Source organism: Onychomys torridus, chromosome 22, assembly GCF_903995425.1.
Source record: "Onychomys torridus chromosome 22, mOncTor1.1, whole genome shotgun sequence".
NCBI lineage: Eukaryota > Metazoa > Chordata > Mammalia > Rodentia > Cricetidae > Onychomys > Onychomys torridus.
In genome coordinates, this window is record NC_050464.1 from 6,897,894 (window position 1) to 6,912,655 (window position 14,762).

The following is a 14,762-nucleotide window of genomic DNA, read 5'->3' on the forward strand; positions in this document are numbered from 1 at the left end:
GGGTTTCTTCAATCTGGGCGAGGGAAGAAGCCGCGCGACGGTCGCTGGCAGAGGCGGACAGTCTGGAGGCGTTTCCAAATTCCAGGTCCAACCCCAGAGAACTCAAAGGAAAAGAAAAAAAGAAAGAAAGAAAGCTCAGGCCAGCGGGGAGCAGGAATGGGTCCTAGACATTATAAGGACGCCAACAGACCAACATGTGCACGGACGACATCCCTCTAGGGATGTCATTTTATTTAGCGTGACCTCAGTTTGATGTGAACAATCAGAGTCAATATGATGGTGCCCCATTCTTGCAATGGGGGAGCCCAACAAATCCACTTTACACCTGGAACCTGTATCATCAGATTCTTGGAGAGAATCTACTATTAATACTCAGACCCCCAAAGACTGGGGCGGGTATTTCAAAATCTTACCCATGGCTTACAAGTTCAGGGCAGTTCTGATCCTCAGCTACAGACTGAATTGGTTTACTATGAATTAAAAATGAAAATCTTTTTTCCTCCTCTTTTTAAAGAAATTCTGTTGCAAGGTCATTAATCATATTATCCATTCTACCAGAAACAAATGGATTTGTCACTTGTGCACAGAGGCTGAGGTTGATTCTGAAAACAAATTGTATCAAAATAAATGAAATTATTATGATAATATAAAATAGACTGCAGTGATTAATCTCTAGAAACCAAATTCTGACCTGTTTTGCACTTCAAACAATAGCTTCTGTTATGTAAATAGTTGTGGGTTTTTCAAGGACGGTGTTGCTAAATTATAAGAAAAGTTCTATTCATGAAAAATCTCTTCAAGGATTAAAAACTACAGACAGGAAATCCATTTTACACAGGATCCAGAGCAGAGGACAAGGGAAGCATGATGGTTCAGGTAAGACTTCGTCAGTGGGAAAGGTGTGTGGGGATTGGGGCTCAGGTAAGACTGTTAGTCAGTGGGAAAGGTGTGTGGGGATTGGGGCTCAGGTAAGACTGTTCGTCAGTGGGAAAGGTGTGTGGGGATTGGGGCTCAGGTAAGACTTCGTCAGTGGGAAAGGTGTGTGGGGATTGGGGCTCAGATAAGACTTCGTCAGTGGGAAAGGTGTGTGGGGATTGGGGCTCAGGTAAGACTGTTCGTCAGTGGGAAAGGTGTGTGGGGATTGGGGCTCAGGTAAGACTGTTCGTCAGTGGGAAAGGTGTGTGTGGATTGGGGCTCAGGTAAGACTGTTCGTCAGTGGGAAAGGTGTGTGGGGATTGGGGCTCAGGTAAGACTGTTCGTCAGTGGGAAAGGTGTGTGTGGATTGGGGCTCAGGTAAGACTTCGTCAGTGGGAAAGGTGTGTGTGGATTGGGGCAGGGGTGAAAAGAGGGCGAATATCTTTGTCTGCCTTCACTAAGAAGTTACTCCTTGTTAAATTTGACCTTAGGTCTATGATTTCTTCTAGACCTTCTTTCTTTGGGTGTTTGGAAGTTCAAAAGTTCAAATAAATCTACACATACACAGATTGCAATAGTGAAGGCAATGAGATCTCGAAGCACCCTCCAAAATAGAACATTTAGAAGATACTGTAGAGCACCGAATCCAGGCATGCCCAGAATCATCCAGATGTAGCCATGCTGCTTGACGTTCCACTCACAGATTTGATGTTCTTTTATGCCTAGGCCAGGGGAGATCTTCATTGGGTGTGACAATAGATTATTATTGTTCCTATTTAGCTCTCCAGTCCTTTCTTTCATGCCTAGGCCAGGGGAGATCTTCATTGGGTGTGACAATAGATTATTATTGTTCCTATTTAGCTCTCCAGTCCTTTCATGGCATGGACTAATAATTCATATTTGCAACTACTTGAAGCTGAGACTTGTCTTTTTAATAATTAAATCGAGTGTATTTCCAGAATTCTAATTTCCTCCTGACCAAAGAAGGCAATGTACAAGAAGACATAAAAATAGCATATATCCCCAAAATAATTGCTCTTAAATTCCTTACAAGAGCTTCCAATATGAGAAGTGATCAGTGAAGTTGCCAAACCCCAGATGGAAAGACCCAGGCATTGGGATGTTATTTTCTCTGGAGACAGTTAAATTAGAGGACTTATGCTGTTTGGGGTTTTATTGTTTTCCTGGTACATGGAAAAAATCTGCTGGGTTAGGAATGAGGCGTTCTAGTCCCAATGCCAACTGCTGCTAGCTAAGTGGTTTGGGGCAAGCCATTTTCTCCTCTTTGGACCTTGTAGGGAGGAGAAGGCAATTAGCATCAGCTCTTTAATGGCTCTTCTGGCTTCATTCAAGACCTTGGTAGTTTGGAGAGGAAGGAATCATGCTTCCCTGTGATAAACATTCCAAAACATTGTTTTTCTTCTGTATGTGCTATGAACCGCCTGTAGCTAAGGCTGAGTATGGAAGGGCTACAGGCTGAGTATGGAAGGGCAGGCTCATTGTGTAGACAGCAAGTAGATTTTCCTGCAAAGGAGATGCTGTGCCTGACAGCATGGGAACTCTGCCTTGATTTCTTCCTCACAGCACAGAAACTGTCTGCCTGAAAGAACCCGCATACATGACTCATGCTACCCAGGAGAATGGCCGTGCAAGCCACAGAGCCCAGGGGCCCACAGATTTTCTGCTACTTGAGAAAGTCGTGCAGATCTGCACAGTGAATCACTGCCACCTAATCTCTTAGTGTAAGTGATGCTGTAGCATAGTAACCACCCACTCATTCACTGTGTCTGCTGGTCCCAGGTCAGCCCAGTGTGGACTTAACCCATGTGCGGGGAATCCTGATGAGCTCATTCTCCCTCCATTTTATTGTCCCATCTGTTTGGCTCCCTGGTTCTTCTCACATGCATTTTTATCTTGGTCTTCTGGGAAATGTGCTAATTTCCACCATGGTGTCATCTTATACAGTTTTTTTTCTTTTTCTGCATTTCCTCCTTTCTTTCTCAGAGCCACTTGGGAAGTCAAGAATGGGGGTGTGAGCTCAGTAGCACAGAATTCAAGGACAGCTTCTTGCAAACATGACTCAGGAACTGTCCTTGGTGCTGAGTTTCAGTCAGAGGGGAATTCAGAATGGTGTGTGTGTGTGTGTGTGTGTGTGTGTGTGTGTGTGTGTGTGTGTGTGTGTGCGCTCGCGCGCCAGAGGATCCTGATTAATCCCCTTTTATACATAAAATGTTAACACCCTTTATGAGTGTATTTTTCACAAGACCAGCTGCCTGGTAAAGTGAAAAGAGCTTCCGTCTGGAGTCAGGCAGCTCTTGTTTCAGTCTCAGTTTTATAACTTGAGAGTGTGGCTTGACCTCCCCGGACCCTAGTCTTCTCATTTCTAAAATGAAAAGTAAACTTATGAGCAAGCATTGTTTCTCGGCTTGAGTGAGACGGTGTTTCCGGACATGTTTAGCATATAGCAAGTGCACAATAAACGCTAATGTACTTCTCTTCACCAAAGCCAGACCAGAATTATATAAGTCCTATTAAAAACAAAATTAAAATTTCCCCTTATTCTGTACAATACCCTTTAGGACTAAATACAGTAAGAGTCTGGGGCAGTACAAGCCATCTTCCTCTAAGAGACGGCAAAGACTCAGAATTCCAGAAAAATGTACAGATTTCAGCAAGTAAAGGCTATCTAACTCTTTCTGTATGTATGTTTAAGATAAATCATGGTATTACTGAGATTTTTCAAGTTAACTATTTTGCATCTATGCTAACTTGGCGTCTATGTAAAGGACCTCAACTGAGAGACTTTCTGTATTTAACATTTCAGCAAGTGAATTTCAATTGCTGTGGAATCTGAAAGAGGCCTGCCCCTCTGATAAAGCAAAATTTCCTTTCCTCAGTGCATCTGGCTTCTCCCTGAATGATGTATCTCAGGTTTAATTTTGGAGCATGTGATAGGAAACATTGACTTTCAGAAAATGTTCCTGTGCGAGGGTGTATTACAAGTGGGTAGACAGCCATGGTTTAGGGGAACGGGTTGTTAATGTAACTATTGATTTCAGCAAACAAATGAAGGCTCAGTGGCACCTTCTGATTTCTAGCAATGGATAAATCACTAGATAAACCAGGAATAACAGCTTAGCCCGGTTTCTAAAGGGAATGGATTCTGGACAGTGAGCTCGCTGGGGATGATGTAACTAAGTTGGTAGAGCAATCGCCTAATATAAAGCCCTGAGCTTCACCCCTAGCACAAAAAAAGACCCCTTGAAGTTGGCTTTCTTTGAGGAAATTGAAGAACATAGTCTCTCAATTTCTCTATATTTGGAAACACTAAGGATAATACTTCTTTTATATGCCAGTTTAAAAGTTACAAAATTGGAACTGGGGAGATGGCTTGGATGTGGGGGGTGCTGAATATGCAAATGTGAGGATGTGAGTTCAAATCCCCAGAATCCAAAGTAGTGTGCCTACAAGAAGGTGGGGTGGGGTGGGGGGAAGACTGGAGAATCTCCAGAAGCTATCCTGGCATGCAAAGCAGTAACACTTCCTCAAACAAGGTGGAAAGTAAGGACCAGCACCTGAGGATGTCCTCTGGCCTACACACACACACACACACACACACACACACACACACACACGAGTCAAAATTGACCTAACTGTGATGAAGATTGCAGTTCAATATCTCCTATTATTTAGGTACACAGATAGCTTGTATGAACATTTGAGTTTTAAAGACTTATTTTTTTGCATATATGAGTGTGCCTGAGTGTATACGTGTGCACCACTTGCACATAGGAGCCCAGGTCAGAAACAGGTATCACTCCCCTTGCACTGTAGTTACAGGCAGTTCCAAGCTGCTGCGTGGGTGCTGAGAACCAAACCTGAGTCTTCTGCAAGAGCGGTAAGTGCTCTTAACCACTGAACCATCTCTTCTGCTCATCTGAACATTTGAAAGTCCAAGCTGGAAGCAATTCTGTAGAAATTTGAAGACTAGAAAACAGTTTAAGAAATATTAAAGGGTGATACAGCTACTTGCCAGCAGAGTCTTGGTCAAATTTCTGCCTTTGGTCTTCTGTGAAAGTCTCTTCTCTCTGTACTACTTCTTAACTTATTCGTTAACCCTGAAGATACTTTCCTTTTCTTCAAGAACAACTTAATTAAAAATGAATAAAGTGCCATCAGTTACAATGGTTCATTTATGGTATCTTCCAGAACTCGCTGAAGCATTCAGTACTGTTGATTAAGTTTAGTTTGTATTAAACTTTGCACTGTGGGAGCCGAGGGGCTAAGTGGGTAAGGTGCTTGCTGCCAAGCTTGAACCACCTGAGTTTGGTCCCTGGGCCCCACATGGTACCATTGTCCTCTGACCTCCAAAGATATGCTGTATACACACACACACACACACACACACACACACACACACACACACACACTTAATGTTTTTTTGTTTTGTTTTTGTTTGTTTGGGTTTTTTTGTTTTGTTTTTGTTTTTGTTTTTTTTTTGAGACAGGGTTTCTCTGTGTAGCTTTGCGCCTTTCCTGGATCTCACTCTGTAGACCAGGCTGGCCTCGAACTCACAAAGATCTGCCTGCCTCTGCCTCCCGAGTGCTGGGATTGAAGACATGCACCACCAATGCCTGGCAATGTTTTTTTAACAACCTTTCCATCATTGGTTTCTTTGTTATTGTACTTTTCTGATTCTCTTCTTTGCTTTTTGAGCCTGCCTCCTTTCCTCTCCTCCCCTCTCTCCTTCCCCCTCCCCTCTTCCTCCCCTTCCTTCCCTCTCGGTCCCCTCTCCCGCCTCTCCTCCCCCGCCCTCCTTGCTTCCTTTTTATGCACATGTCCATAGTTGAGTGGTCCATAGCTCTCCCATTTCTCTCCCTATCCTCTCTACCTTTACAATTTTATGCTTTTAATTACCTTTACTAATATGGATCTTTGCTATGCCGCAGGATATAATTAACCAAGTATGCATTGGCCATCTCAAGAATTCAGTACCTGACTCCCTAACCGGGTGTGTTCTTAACTAAATTCATTGTACCCTTATCCATTCCCCTCATCTTTCTCCTGTGTTCCACATCTCTGGTATCACTAACACTTTCTACATGGTTCTGAATCCTCTATTTCTCCCAGTACTTTCCAATCCCAGTCCATTTCAGAGTCCTAATTCTTCTGCTTGTCAACTCCATCGGTGTTGCTCCAACTCAACCAGTTTGTTCTAAACTATGCAGTTGCCTCATAACCATGTTTTCTATTTGGCATCCCCATTGGTGCTCACATTTTCTAAAGTATTTACTCTTATTCTCAGATACCACCAGTATTTCCCTATGTACATCTATAAAGCTCTTATTCTCCTTCATTCATTCCCAACCTTCCTGTTCAACTCTGTTTTCTGTTAAATCCCTTGACCTACTCTTTAATCCAAATTAAACAAACTGATGCTTTTCACACCCAACCCACATACTTTCCTCCATTTCTAGAACAACAAAACCCATTGGTTTTTCATGGCTCTATTTTACACATTAATTCTAAATAGGTCTCCTTGGGGTGGAGAAGATGGCTCAGCTGTTAAGAGGGTGTGCTGCCCCTCCAGAGGACGGAAGTTCAGATCCTGGCACCCATGTTGGACTCACAACCACCTGTAACTCTAGCTCCAGAGAATCCAATGCTTCTTTCTGGCCTCCATCATCACCCACATATAAGTGTGTATGTATACATAGAGACACATAGGTACACATTATTAATAATACAATAATTTTAAAGTCTGCCTTGACTTTCCTTGGCCATAATAAAGGATGATGGCTTACTGGACTCTTATTATTCAGGCCTCTGCCTCATTATCTTTTCTACTGGACTATGAGTTCCTCATAGCAACATGTGGGGCTGACTGATTTCGTTCTTCTTTCTTTTCATCAATATCTGCTGGATATTATCCACAACTCTGATAGTGTTGTAAGAAAAAAACGAAGGGTTTAACATATAATCTGTTCTGCAACTATAGAGAAACATTCACTGTTCTCATGGAACTTACATTTCAATAGAGAAGGTAGGAATTTGCCCTTGAAAAAGACACTGAAAGGGTGACAGGAAGTGCCAGGTGTTGTGGTTTGGATATAAGATGCACCCTGCCCCATTCATATGCCAAGCACTTCATCCCTAACTTGGTGGAGCCATTTTGGTGTGTTTGGAAACTTGAGGAGGTAGAGTCATGCTTTAAGTGGAACACTAGGGTGTCCCTTTGGAAGTTTTATCTTGTCCTGGTCCCTTCTGTGCTCTCTGGTTCCTGACCACCATGAGGTGAACAGCTCATTCCTCCTCCTGTTCCCATTGCCTTCGTGTTCTGTCCAAGCATGTGGAATGAGTCTGATGAAACCCCAACTCCAGTAATCCCCCCTAAGACATCTCCTAAGTTATTTTTGAAGCAGCAAGGAAAAGACCTAACATAAGGGTCTTTGGAGAAGAAGGCAAAGAGGGAAAGATTAAACCCATGGGAAAAACAAGCTGTGTAGTTAGTAATCTCTGACTTACAGGCTTCTGTTCCAAATCTGTTTGCTGTTTCCAAGGATACCTCAAGATAAATTTATCTTATTTCTAGTAGGTACCACTCACCTATAATCTGCAACAAAGATAAGGTCATTGTTTTGACCAAACTGAATAGTAACAATATTCAGTTTTTAGCTGAGCTAGGGAAAGTGGGAATTTGTTTCTAAAATGTCTATGGACTTCATAGTTTCTGAAATATCTCCATCTGTACATTAGGATGGAGGCACCCTGGTAATAGGGATGCAGGGTCTAGCGTCACTAAGCCTGCATCTCTTTACTTTAACCCTCGATGGGGGGCTAAGGTGACATTGTAGAAGAACAGACAGCTCTACCTGCACTGTCAGAGGTTCAGAGCCCAAAGCATATTTGAAATGAGAGGGTCTGAGCCAAAACAGGTTCTCCAGTAAAAATTAAATAATTTAAACCAACAGATTAGGATCAATGTAGCCTTGGACTTTGAGCTAAAAAAAACAAAAATTTTGCTAGAACAGGTCATTTTATTTTATTTTTAAATATAGTATTTTTAAAAAATTTATTCTTGAGAATTTCATACAATCATATAATGTGCTTTGATCATATCCTCCTTGCCCCTTCCAAAACCTTCCAGGTCTGTCCCTGTGTCCCTGCTCTCAAGGTCATGTACTCTCTTTTAATCTTTTAAAATAACCCACCAAGCCCATTTAGTACTGCCCCTCTGTGCAGGGATATGGGGCTCACTAGTGGACCACACCCCTAAAGAGAAGTGACTCTTCCTCCATTAGCAGCCATAAATTGTCGGCGTGAGCTGAAATTCACACTGCTGCCATCTCTGAGTCTTCTATCCCCCGAATCCCAGTGTTCACGTGTAAGAGCATCTCTTCCTCGCTGTCCTTCTTAGCTTTAACTGTCAACTTGACACAGCCCAGGAGTCATCTGAAATAACCACCTCAGTTGAGAAATTACCTAGACCAGCTTGACCTGTGGACATGTCTGTGGAGGACTGTTTTGACTATTAACTGATGGAGGAGGGCTCAACCCATGGTGGGCGGTAGGCATGTGGCCCTCAACTGTGGGTTGTTTTTTCAAGCTAGCTGAGTATAATTGGGTCTGTAAGCCAGCAAGCAGTGTCCTCCATGGTTTCTGCTCCGCTTCCCTGGCCTGGAAGTGAGTTCCTTGGTCAGCAGTAAGGTTGCATGGGACAGCAAGCAGTCCGGCCTTTCGAGTTCTTGCCTTGACTTCCCTCAGTGATGAACTGTAACTTGGAATTGTAAACTGAAATAAGCCCCCTCCTCCTCTAAGTTGTTTCTGGTCTGGGTGTTTTATCACAGCAGCTAAGAGGAAACTAGAGCAACAGCTGAGTGAAAAACACAGAGACGGCCGAGTTCAGACTGCTTGTCTCAGAGGAGCTAGGCCGTTACCGTCCTCCATCAGGAAAACACGTTCACCTGTGATGCAGATGTCCCGTGGCCATCCCAGCTCCTCCCTGGACCACATGAAGTGAGAGAAACCCTTCATGCGCACCACGGCTTTTGTTGCAGAGGCAGCTTCTCAGCCCCCCGCTCCCCAAGTTCTTCTCTTCTGCTCTGTGATTCAGTCCAGCTAATGAACAGCCTTTTTGAGCTGAAGGGGGTTGGAGGGTATTCACCTTCAACTTAAACATCCCTAAATACATCCATTCTCCACATAAGGTTCTTTCCTTTTAAACAAAAACCAGTCTTTGTTTAACTTCCCAACTCAAATGAATCCTACCTTTTTATGGAAACTGATACTGTATTATGGTTGTTTTTAGGTCTAGCTTCCTGAACAGTGTATAAAGTGGTTAAAGGGTTCTGGGAACAAAGGCATAATACTGTACCGTAGCCTTGAGTTTCTGAGTTTGACAGATAAGGTCAATTTAATGCCAAAAAATAAAAAATCCTCATGGCATATGAAAGCCGAAAGGATCTGAGTCAATGTGTGATATTCGAGGTCAAAGCTTTGACTCTGTTCTTTTTATTGTATCTCAATTTTTCCCTTGCACTCTTCCCTCTAAAAAGAACTCTCTCAATTTCTAAGCCCCAATAACAAAATTAATTTGCATTAGGTACAACACTCAGAGCTACAAACTGATGTGGGACATTTCATCTTCATTTTTTAGACCAGTAAGTGGTATGAGTCCTGGCTTGAAAACCGCCAAAGCCACAAAGTGAAAAGTGCATGTGTGTTTGCTGTGAGCTGTAGTAGAGGTGAGCAGTGAGGTGGAGGAATTGCTGGTCTCTTCCTGATTGAAGCCACCCCGAATACTTGACCTATTACATAAATACAAGTCACAGTACTGAAGGTTATACTGATAAACCCTTCAGGAGATACGATCTCAGTAGGTAATTGTGAGGGACAAAGACTATTTTTGTTTGATTCTGTGCCTCTACTAGACAGGACCTGGTGTCGTGTAAGTGCCTATCATAGTATTTCTATTGCTCTGATGAAACACCATGACCAAAAGCAACTTGGGGAAAGGGTTTTTGGGGTTTTTTTTGTTGTTTTGTTTTTTTGGCTTACATTTCCATATCAGAGTTCATTGTCAAAGGCAGTTAGGAGAGCTGGGCATTGGTGGCGCATGCCTGTAATCCCAGCACTCAGGAGGCAGAGGCAGGTGGATCTCTGTGAGTTCGAGGCAGGCCTGGTCTACAAAGCGAGTTCCAGGAAAGGCACAAAGCTACAGAGAAACCCTATCTCGAAAAAACAAAACAAAACAAACCAAACAAACAAACAAACAAAAAAGGCATTTAGGGCAGGAACTCAAGCAGGGCAGGAACCTGGAGGCAGGAGCTGGTGCAGAGGCCATGGAGGAGTGCTGCTTACTGGTTTACTCCTCATGGCTTGTTTTCATACAGAACTCAGGACCACCAGCCACAAAGGCTGGACCATCCCTCATCGATCATGAATTAAGAAAATGCCCAACAGACTTGTTTACAACCACATCTTATGGAGGCATTTTCTCAATAGAGGCTCCCTTCTCTCAAATGACTATAGCATGTGTCAAGATAACAAAATTAGACATCTGTGGGAGCCCACAACAGACTCAGTTTCCCAGTTTGAATCTGAAGTCTATTCTGAGTTGATAGAGTTCAAGCTTATTTGCTCAAGGCTGTGAGAAAGTCCTGATTAGCCCATGGGAAGGAACACACTATCTAGCTAGATGCAGGCTGCTGATGCCAGCCAGAGGTACGTTGAGATAGAAAACAAAACTGCCTGCTCCTTGACACAAGACAGGGTAGATCGTGGTTGAATTCCTGTGCTGTGCATTGTTCTACCTCTGTCCTTCAAGACTGTATATAAGCTGGCTGTGAAATCAACTCGGGGCTGTCCGGCATTGACTGGCAGACCTCTTGGCTCTTTTCTGTCTTCTTCATTGCCTCTTCAATCCACACGCCTCTACCCAGCTACCCAGCTGACTGTCAGCAGGCCCAACAGACATCACGGTGCTCAAATGGTAACAATGGGGCATGTGCTCTTGATTCTAGGGACAATATTTTTAAGATTATTTTTATTTGTGCACACACACACACATGCAGGTTCCCAGAGAGACCAGAAGAGGATGTTGGATCCCCTAGAGCTGGAGTTAAAGATTGTTGTGAGCTGCTTTAGTGGGTGCTGGGAATTGAACCCAGGTTCTAAAAGTGCTTTTAACCACTAACCCATCTCTCCACACACACACACACACACACACACACACACACACACACACACACGATTGTACATGGGTATAGTGTGTGTGTGTGTGTGTGTGTGTGTGTGTGTGTGTGCAGGTGTGTGTGCACCACAGCTTGCTTGTGGAAGTGTGCATGCCCCTCACATATGTGTAGGTCAGAGGACAACTTTCAGGAATTGGAGCTCTCCTTCCGCTGTGTTCCAGGGATCAAACTCAGGTTGTCAGCCCTGGCCACCTAGCAATTACTGGCTGAGCATCTCCCCAGCCTGCTTCAGCAAACACTATTCAGTGAGAGGGGTCCTAATGTTGTTTCTGAGAACTGCAAGCAAGGCTACTGCATTGCAATTCTGTGTTGGAAATGTCTGTATCCAAGACAGATAACAGAAGCAAAATCCCTCCAGTACTGACAGCTGTTTGAGGAATGGAAGAACTGAGGCCTTGCCCTAAAGAATGAAACCTTTAAGCTAGTAGTGGCGACTCGGGCTTGCTATCCTAGCACTTGGGAAGCTGGGGTAGGAGGATTGCAGGTTCAAGGCCTAACTGGACTACCTAGTAAGTTTGCAGCCAACTGGAGCTACACAGTGAGACCCTGGCTCAAAAACAACCAGATTGTGGCGAGATGGCTCAGTGGATAGTGTTTGTTGCTCAAGCATGAAGGATTGGAGCTCAGGTCCTCAGAACCCACATCCATGGGTGTGGCTGCCTCTCTGTAATCCCAGCTCTTAGAAGGTAGAGAGGGGGAAACCCCTGGAACAAGTTGTCTTACCAGACGAGCCTGCACTAGCAAGCTATGGGTTCAATGCATAGGCCCTGCTTCAATGAATAAGGTGGAGAACAATCAGCAAAGACCCCCAGCCTCAACCTCAGGTTTCTACAGGTATATACAGACATACACATATATGTATTTGTGAACACATGCACACATACACACACACATGAAAGCGTGCATATACACACACACACAAATACATACAAAACTAAAATTCAATATAAGTAAACAATTTTGTTTTAAGTAGGAGAGTTGAAGAAGGAGGAGGGAACTTTAAGGGTTGTCTTTCCTGGAAAAGGAGTCAAAAGCAGAATGTCTCCCTATAAAGACCTCCACTGGAATCCACCTCAGCTGTTCTTTCTACATCATTCATCATGGACACACACACACACACACACACACACACACACACACACACACACATCACTGTAAATGGGCTGCTGGAATGTGAAGCAGAAAAGGAAGTGTTGGGGGATCTCTGGTGTGGCTTACATCCCCTGTCCCTGTGCCATCATTCTGAAGCTTCGGACAGCACATGCAGGCTCTTTGGGATGACCTGGGCTGAATAAGAGTTACTCCCGTGACCCTCTCCATCAAGAGACTTGTTTGCCCTCCTAGCCCAAATTAGAAGTGACCTCACTGAAGTTTTGTTGACTCCCCACTCCCCACTGAGAAGCATACTTCTTTAGAAGACTATTTAAACAAACCTGTAACAGGAAGCTCTTGGGCAAAAGCTAGCCCACTCCCCTGCCCTGTGCTCAGAGCCAGAACTGATGGATCAGAAACGAATGATTCTGAAACTCTATTTCACAATGTGTGTTACTGCTGGAAATCAAAAGAAACCTGGGATTTAAGTGGCAGAACAAGGGGGAAGGCCTGCCCAGGGAAATGTGCATCTTCTCCAGTATCTGGAAGAAAGACCAGGGGATGTGGTTTAAATAGGATCTTGGAGGTCACATCAAAGGGCTTAATGATCTAGAAGCTCAGTACAGTCCTTATTATGGCAACTTCTGTTCCAACAGAACAAATTAATGCTTAGGCATAGCTAATATCAAATGTGGAGTTCTTAAATCATCTGTTGGCTGAAGCAAAATGATGCCACAGAATCACGGGTAAAGGCATCCCTTCTTTAAGGATTTCAAGAGATAAAATTCAATTCAATTCAATTCTTTTGGATGGGCCAATGTGGCTTAAGAATTCTGTATAATTTCCAAATAATTTCTTATTATCTTGTTTGGTTCTTTGAATGTTATTGTTTGTATGTATAATGTATTTATGTATGTATGTTTTGAGAGGCTGACTTTGAACTCATAATGTAACAGAGGATGTCCTTGAACTTCTGATTCTCCTACCTTGATCTCCTGAGTGTGCATCAGCGTGCCTGGTTAATGTGGTACTAGGTAGGGATTAAACCTAAGACTTTGCACTCCTCCCACTGAGATACAACCTCAGACCCTCCTCAGATTGTGTGTGTGTGTGTGTGTGTGTGTGTGTGTGTGTGTGTGTGTGTTGTATCTACATATGCATGGAGGCATGTGAGTGTCAATGTTGGGTATCTGACTCAGTTGCTCTTTTTTGACAGTCTCTCACTAAAGACTGAACCCACAGATTTGGCTAGGCTGGCAAGCCAATGAGCTCCAGGGATCATCCTGTTGCCATGCCCTCTAACACTGGCTTACAGATGGGTACTGTCACACCCAGCTTTTATGTGAGGTCTGGGGATCCAAAGGCAGGTCTTTATGCTTGCATGGCAGTCCCTTTACCAATGCAATCATCTTTCCAGCCTACAAATTCCTTAAAACTAGTGATAAAAAAAGAAATTCTTAAAAGCAGCTGAAGGCAGGGTGAAAGGGATAGACTATATTCTGAGAAAAGAGGCAGGAGTCACAGCTGACTTCTGGGTGGAAAAAGTGAAAGCCAGAAAAAAAGGACTGAGATATATATATTTCTTACAGAAAGGAAACACAGAAATCCAGAATTATGTAATACAATGAAAACATTTTTAAACCATGAAAGCAAAATAAAGACATGTAAAAGCCCCAGAATACACTTATTACTGGCAGACCCACAACAAGGAAGAAATCTTTAGGCATAAGAAAAAGTACGCCAGCCAGGCATAGTGGTGCACGATTTTAATCCAAGTATTTGAGAGGCAGAAACAGGCAGATCTCTGTGAGTTTGAGGCCAGCTCAGTCTACATAGCAAGTTCCATGACAGCTAGGACTGTGTAGAGAGACTCTCAAAAAAAGGGAAGGAGACAGAAAAAAATATACAGGATGACAATATTAATCTATGCAATGAACAGTGAGCATCACAAATAACTATACAAGCTGCGTCGTAATTGTCTATGAAGAATGTTCTATAGGACCTACAAACGAAGCAATCAGAACCGATGAATGAGTCTCAGATGCTGTCTGGTTTCAAGATCAATTACACATGTATGCTACCAGCTGTGGATAGTGAGGTTTTTTAATTTATGAAAGCATTTAAATGTGAACTCCTTTTTTTATCCCGGTACTACAGCCTTCAATACACAGGGAGATTCCTTTGAACTCTTTCCTCATTACTAGATTTATTTTATTTTCACTTGTGTGTATGTGTGAAGGTGGGGGCTGTATTGCCTGAGGAGGCCAGAGGAAAGGGTGAGACACCCTAGAGCAGAGCTGTAGATGGTTATGAACCATTCAACACAGGTGCGAGGAGCCGACCGTGTGTCTTCTGTAGAGCAGTACATGCTCTGAAAGCCTGAACCATTTTTACAGGCACTACTTTAACTCAAAATAATGATATATTTAGAAATATAACTATCAAATCCAATATGTTTGAGTTGGAAGACTCAGTGTTTTTAGGATGCCAGCTCCGTCAAAA